Source organism: Cebus imitator, unplaced genomic scaffold, assembly GCF_001604975.1.
Source record: "Cebus imitator isolate Cc_AM_T3 unplaced genomic scaffold, Cebus_imitator-1.0 Scaffold114, whole genome shotgun sequence".
Classification (NCBI taxonomy): Eukaryota; Metazoa; Chordata; class Mammalia; order Primates; family Cebidae; genus Cebus; species Cebus imitator.
This window is the reverse complement of record NW_016107429.1, coordinates 2,674,647-2,681,205: the sequence shown is the minus strand read 5'-3', so window position 1 is coordinate 2,681,205 and position 6,559 is coordinate 2,674,647.

Below are 6,559 nucleotides of genomic sequence, written 5' to 3'. Positions count from 1 at the left end.
CTGAGATTCAGCAAGACCTCTGCTGTCTTGCTTCACCTCTTACACTGTAAACAAATGTCCTTTTTGCAATCTATTTAGTGCCAAGTTTTTCACATTTTGTGCTTTTTGGTGATTTCACTGTTTAAAATGGCCCTCAAGCTTAGTGCTATAGTGCTATTTTGTTTAGAGTTCCCGAGTACAAGACTGGGATATTCCTTACAGAGAAAATATATAGATAAGCTTTGTTCAGGCATGAATTAGCATGTTAGCAGTTTAATGTTAATGAATCAACAATAGGTATTAAATGAAATATCTTTAAACCAAAACACACATAAAACAAGGTTATATATTGATATGTTAATGAAAAAATTATGGCCAGAGCCTCACTGGAACTTAACCTTTTATATCCTCTAGGAGCAATGTTCAGTATTTACTAATGCAGTGTTTATGGCAACTTGACAGAACATAACTGCTATGCATAATGAGAATTGACTCTATTCTACTTTGGCTTAAGTTAGTTTGAGTTGGAAGAAGAAGGACATAAGGTAGTAAGGGGCTAAGGGGAGGTTTTACGAAAGAAATGGCTTTTAAGTGGAAAGACCACAAATGAGTAGCATTTTCCCAGGAAAGAGAGTGGGAGAAGATAATTCCAGGTTAAGAAAATAGTCTGAACAAAGATCTTAGGGTGACAAAGAGCAAAGCATGTCTGATGATCCAAAAGAAAGCCAGTGCAGTTGGACCACAAAAATCAAAAGAATAATAATGTGAGAATTAAGGAAGGTAGAAAATATATATAGTGGGTATTTTTGGTGACTACCTGTAATCAATTTCCCACACCTTCCTTCTCATAGATCCCCAATTCTGTTCTGGTATCCATCCTTATCCAACCTTTGGGATTAGGGAAAACTAACAAGATCCTCAGCTCACAAAGTCAGGGCTGTTTAAGGTAAACAACTGTGTAATTTCATCCCTGGCCAGCAAATGGGTTAGGAATGGGAATGTACCTCAGTGTTGGCCAATAAAATTTGAGCTATTGATTATATATTTATATATATATATATATATATATATATATACACACACACACACATATATATATGTATATATATATATAGTATGTATTCTAAGTAAATGGGAAAATAATACTTCAAAGATGTCATATTAAATGCTGTGTGTTCTTTTCTGAAATTGACTTGGATTTTTTTAAAGCAATCATAAGGATGAGGAAATAAGCTGCAAATCTATTAATCACAGTGTTAAGGGAAGAAACAAACCAATCACCAATTATGAAAATTATTACAAAAATGATACAGCTCAAAGAGTAAAATGTAGAAAACTGACTTAAAGGTCTAGATGAGAGATTATTCTAAATAATCTAGGTTAGTAAAGGGATCCTCACCAAATGCAGCTCCATGATCCAAGTACCTGCTAAAAGACCATAAAATGTAAATCCTCAGAGATAATACAAGCAACACTCCTTACCTGCAAATTTCACATCAATAAATTCAACCAGCCACAGACAGAATATTCTGCAAACAGGAAACAATACAAGAATACAACAATAAAATAGTATAAATTTAAAAATACAGTGTAACAACTATTTATATAGCATTTACATTGTATTAGGCATTATAAGTAATCTGGAGATGATTTAAAGTATACAGGAGGATGTGCATAGGTTACATACAATGCTATGCCGTTTTTTATAAAGAAGTTGAGTATCCATATATTTTAATACCTGAAAAGGACCTGGAGCCAATCCCCCATGGATGCCAAGGGATAACTGTATTTCAAGTATATTTACTCTCAATATCTCTTATTCAGGATGAGCACAAATATATGAATAAAAAAAAGTTTAAGAAAATAAATATATTTTAAATTGTCAAGATATTGGAAAATAGCCCAATATTTTATTGTGGCGGCATCACATACAGAAGACGCTTCTCAAAGGAGATGGATAATTCCTTAACTTGAACAGAAACTACTGGTTCTTTGAAAAATTTATTTTAGGAAAATATGTTCACACTTTTACATTAAAAGATGTCAGATAAACAGTTACCTGAGATTTGTATTTACTGTTTAAATATTCAACCTCCTATCCCTCTTCCTAAGTACAATAGCAAGTCCTAGTAAAGGCTAAAGTAAATGACCAGTTATCTTGAGGAGTGATGATGACTGACATTATGATAATTAAAAGCCAGATTTCTAAAATGTTATTAAATATTAAGCTTAATTACAATAATAGTTTAATGAAAAGACACCAGTTCTCTTTGATGTAAAATTAGAACAATGATTTATTTTTGATGAACAAAAAGGCAAGAAGGAGTGATATTTTAATCTAGACCTCATGTCATTTAATTTATGCCAATTATAATATTATAGGAACATGTCTAGTGATCTTTTTGTAAAAGAAATATTAATGCCCATGAAAAGGCAGAAGCTTGAATGAATGATCATAGAGTGTGTGCATGATACACTATTTAAAAGAAAGGTAAGGAAATGCCTCATTACCTTAGTCTGTTCTAAATGGAATTGCAGAGAGTGACAAGTCTTGTAGACTGTCATGGATGTAGTGGCCAGCTCTGGGTCTGCTTAGAGATCTGTCTCTGGGACCCATTAGTGTCAAAGAGGTATTGGGACATTCCATAAATATGAGTCAGTCCTGCCTCTGTTCCCTGTTCAAATGGAATGCCAGATCACCTCATTGGTCACCTGTCACTGCTGGTACATCCATTTGTGTGTGAGGAAAGTGTGTAGATGTGAATCTTCTATAAACAGTCTTTTTAAATCCAGACTGGAAGCCTACTGAGAAAAATTAGCTAGCAAATCACATCAATCTTTCACAGGATACAGCCTACCTACAACATTGCTGTAATACAGAACAAGCACAGATATCCTTCAGTAAATGAGCAACAGAAAGCATCTTCTTACAAAAGCATGCTACTGTTAAAACACAGGTGGCAGCCAGCTCTCTGGAGATTCAAGACACTGCCTTCCTTTCAAAAAAAATTTCAGGTAACAAACAGAAAACACTGTAAATTCTGTTCTCCAAGTGAATGAAGACATTGTATTTATAAATGGAATATCTAAGGAGCAGTCCCAGGAACAGTTTGCCCAGATTTGTTTATTTTATTTTAATATAACTTTTATAGCACTTATTTTGTGTCAAGCACTTTTTTGCAGTCCTGATTATTATGGTGGTCATGAGAATGCACTGGATGTTCTACTCCTGCCAAGAATGTAATTGAACAAGGGTTCCTGGTGTTATGCTGTGAAATCCATTGCTACATTTGTACTGAGGCTGTACCTCACAGAGGCTGCTCTAGGACCGTGACTTACTTGACAAGATACGAACACAGATCTGAGAGACATGTAACCCCTCGGATGACTCCCTTTTGCCCAGGACTTCCCAATAGCTTTGCAAACTTTTCTTAGGCTGCGTTTTGAATGGCAGTATAAGATGCAACCACTCACCTTTCACTCAACCTTCCCTAAATTCAATCTTATCTTATTCAAGGCATAATATACATATATAATGTTTTATTTTATGATTTTAGCATGTCCTTAATATTATGAATTTTAAGAATACAATAAATAAATACAACAAAAAAAGAAATTAATTTACATTGTGTTTATTTTCACTTATGAATATAAATGGAAAATTCTAATTAACATGACTGAAACACTACACTAAAGAAAAATCAGAAATGCATATCAATAGATTTGTAAAAATATGGTGTCAAACATATTTGTTAATATTCAAAATCTATTTTTTGAAACAGACATTAAATTGAAAATGTGAGGTTAATTTCCTAACATAACTAAAGAAAATCCAATCATATTTCAAAGATCCTTTAGAAATGACTGTTAAAATTGCCAGACTTATAAATATAAAATTTGTAAAATTAACATAAAAACTGAAAGAAAATTTTTTTTAGTTTCTGATGTACTTGTATTAAACACTTCAGTTTCTAATTTCAAAACAACCCTCTAGTTAATCTTGAGCATAAAAAAAATCAATTAAACAATTGGAGGGACAAGTTGTTCAATTGACCCACTCTTTTACAGTTTGTATTAGAGTTGGTGTTGTCAAATGTGTAAATGACATTTTATTATTTTATGCTAATTTTTAAAAGTCTCAAATTCTAGAATATTTTGATTGAAATATTGTGCTCATAATAAAAAAATCAAGTTTGAGGCATACATTATTTATTATAAACGAGATTTTAACTAAGTCTAGGTCTTGTACATAAGTCAGTTAATTCCAACTTATAGCAGCATTCCAAGCCACAGATAGCTTTTGCAAATAGATTCTGTACAACAGCATCTTACCTACTAGATTATAGATGATTTGAACAAAAAAGCCAAGACTTATTCAATTTGCATTTGAATAGAAAATAAATCAGATGTGAAACCGTGTTTTTCAAATGAAAATCTGTGGGCTGCATATTGTATATTGAAACATAGAAGTCATTGATAATAATGCTTATCACTAAGACAGCAAAACCAATGCCAATTCCAAGGGTAAAATCCATCTTTTTTCAGAGACGGTACATTTGCAAATTTTTGCGTCTTAGAATTGATGACATATAATCGATCCCTGTATCGTCCATGAAGCTTTAAAAAATTACACGTATAGTGTTGAGCCTTTATCCTCATTCTTAAGTTCTTGAATTCAGCCAAACCATAGTTAATACCTTTCAGAGGGACTTGAGTAACATTATTTATAGATTTTAATCCCTAGAGTAACAACCCGAAGATAAACTAAGTGTCCTGAGTATCTCCTCCCCAGTTCCCACCTCCTATCCTCTAGGGACCATCAAGAGTTATTCTGTTAAACTTTACTCCCACCAATCCATATTTTTCTAGCTTATATTTAAGATGTACGCTCTTCAGTTATCTCTTTTCCTCATATTGTCCTTTCTCTTGGGCCAGTTTCCCATTATTCATCTTTTTCCTGGTCTTTTAACTTGTATGACGAAAACTCTATTCTGTTTTTAGTAGGTATATATTTTACTGTTCACATACTCAAGTGTGCAAAAGTGTAACTTTATTTTCCTACAACTCAACTTTTAATGTAAGCCCCCTTCAACTCTGTAATAGAAAACCTAATCTTACCAATTTAAAGTAAATTCAGTGAATTTTGTTATTTCTGTTTAATGTGGTTTTATAATTCAATTAGGTTAAGATTTAAGTATACTTCTGGGGTTTTCTCTTTGCCCCTAAATAATGAAGTTAATTAAATTATAAGTTCTTCTAAGCACATCTGTTGCTAGAGTGTCATTGTGGAGCCAGAAATCTCTACATTCATCAATTACAAAACCATCTAAAGTCTTATGCATAGGCAAAAGAATGAGAGCTGAATGGTATTAAAGTGTATCATTCCCTTTCCACTTTGCTTTCTTGTGCCAATGACCCACTACATGAATTATGTCTCCACAAGGTCTCCAATGAGGAAGGTCAAGGCTGTATTAGGTCAATACTGTCCTGGAAGCCACAATAGCTTTCCGCAGTTAGCTTCTGTACGTCATCATTTGGAGATGACAAGAAGTTCCAGAGATCACTCCACTGTACAGACGCAGACAATGTGGTTGAATCCAGGGCATCACAACTTCAAATGGCACACATCTTCACAGTGGCATTTCTATTCTTCAACACCAGGCTTTTTATTTTGGCCTCAGTTGAGCTCAGGTATAGAAGTGCAGATTATCCCTACTGCTAAACTTTAAACTGAAAGAGGGATTCCAGATGGGAAGGTGGAGGCAGTAAATTTACAGCTTTACCCCACTCCCTCGAGGCACACAAATTAGCTCTGACACAGCAGCGTTTCTTTCCAAAACTCTCTCTATCTCCCTTTACTGATTCTAAGAGTTTTCTGAGCTCAGAGATCACAGAGAGGAACTTCTTTGGCCAACTAGCACATGTGGACTTTAAATCTCACATCTGAAATCTAGTCTTTTGAACCTAGAAACAACAGAGAATGTGAATTTTTTCTCTTCAGCTCTAATCTGACCATTTCTCTCTATAGTAAATGGTACCCCTGGGATCTGTACTTGGAATTTCAGTGGTCATAGAGTAGCAGAAAAAAGATTCTATAATTAATGTTTTGTTGTTATTCTGCCACACCCAGTTAACATCTTCATATGTTTCTGTGAGTCTCTAATTTTGTAAACTAACCAGAAACATGGTCATTTCCAGAGGGCACTGCTGCCCTAAGCCAAACTTGTGAATAACTTTTAATAACTGCCTATATTTTTCTATATTTCATGTGGCTCTGGATCCCAAGGCAAAAAGTATCCTCTTCTTTCCATCATGCTGGGAATAGTTATTACTCCTCTACCTTGATGTGGAAGTTCCTGCTACTTAAGATTCAGGACATTCATGTAATACAATTTTCAAGTGGACCAGAGGTAATGAGACACAATTAATGTCACTTTTTCAACTAAGTAACAAAGGCAGACATTTTAAACCTACTTAAAACCAGTTGTATGACTTTAAATACCCACTCAGTTTAAGGATAGAAAAGTTGAAAATGAAGCTGATTTAATATTTTGGCTTGAAACAGTGTTTTAATATAATA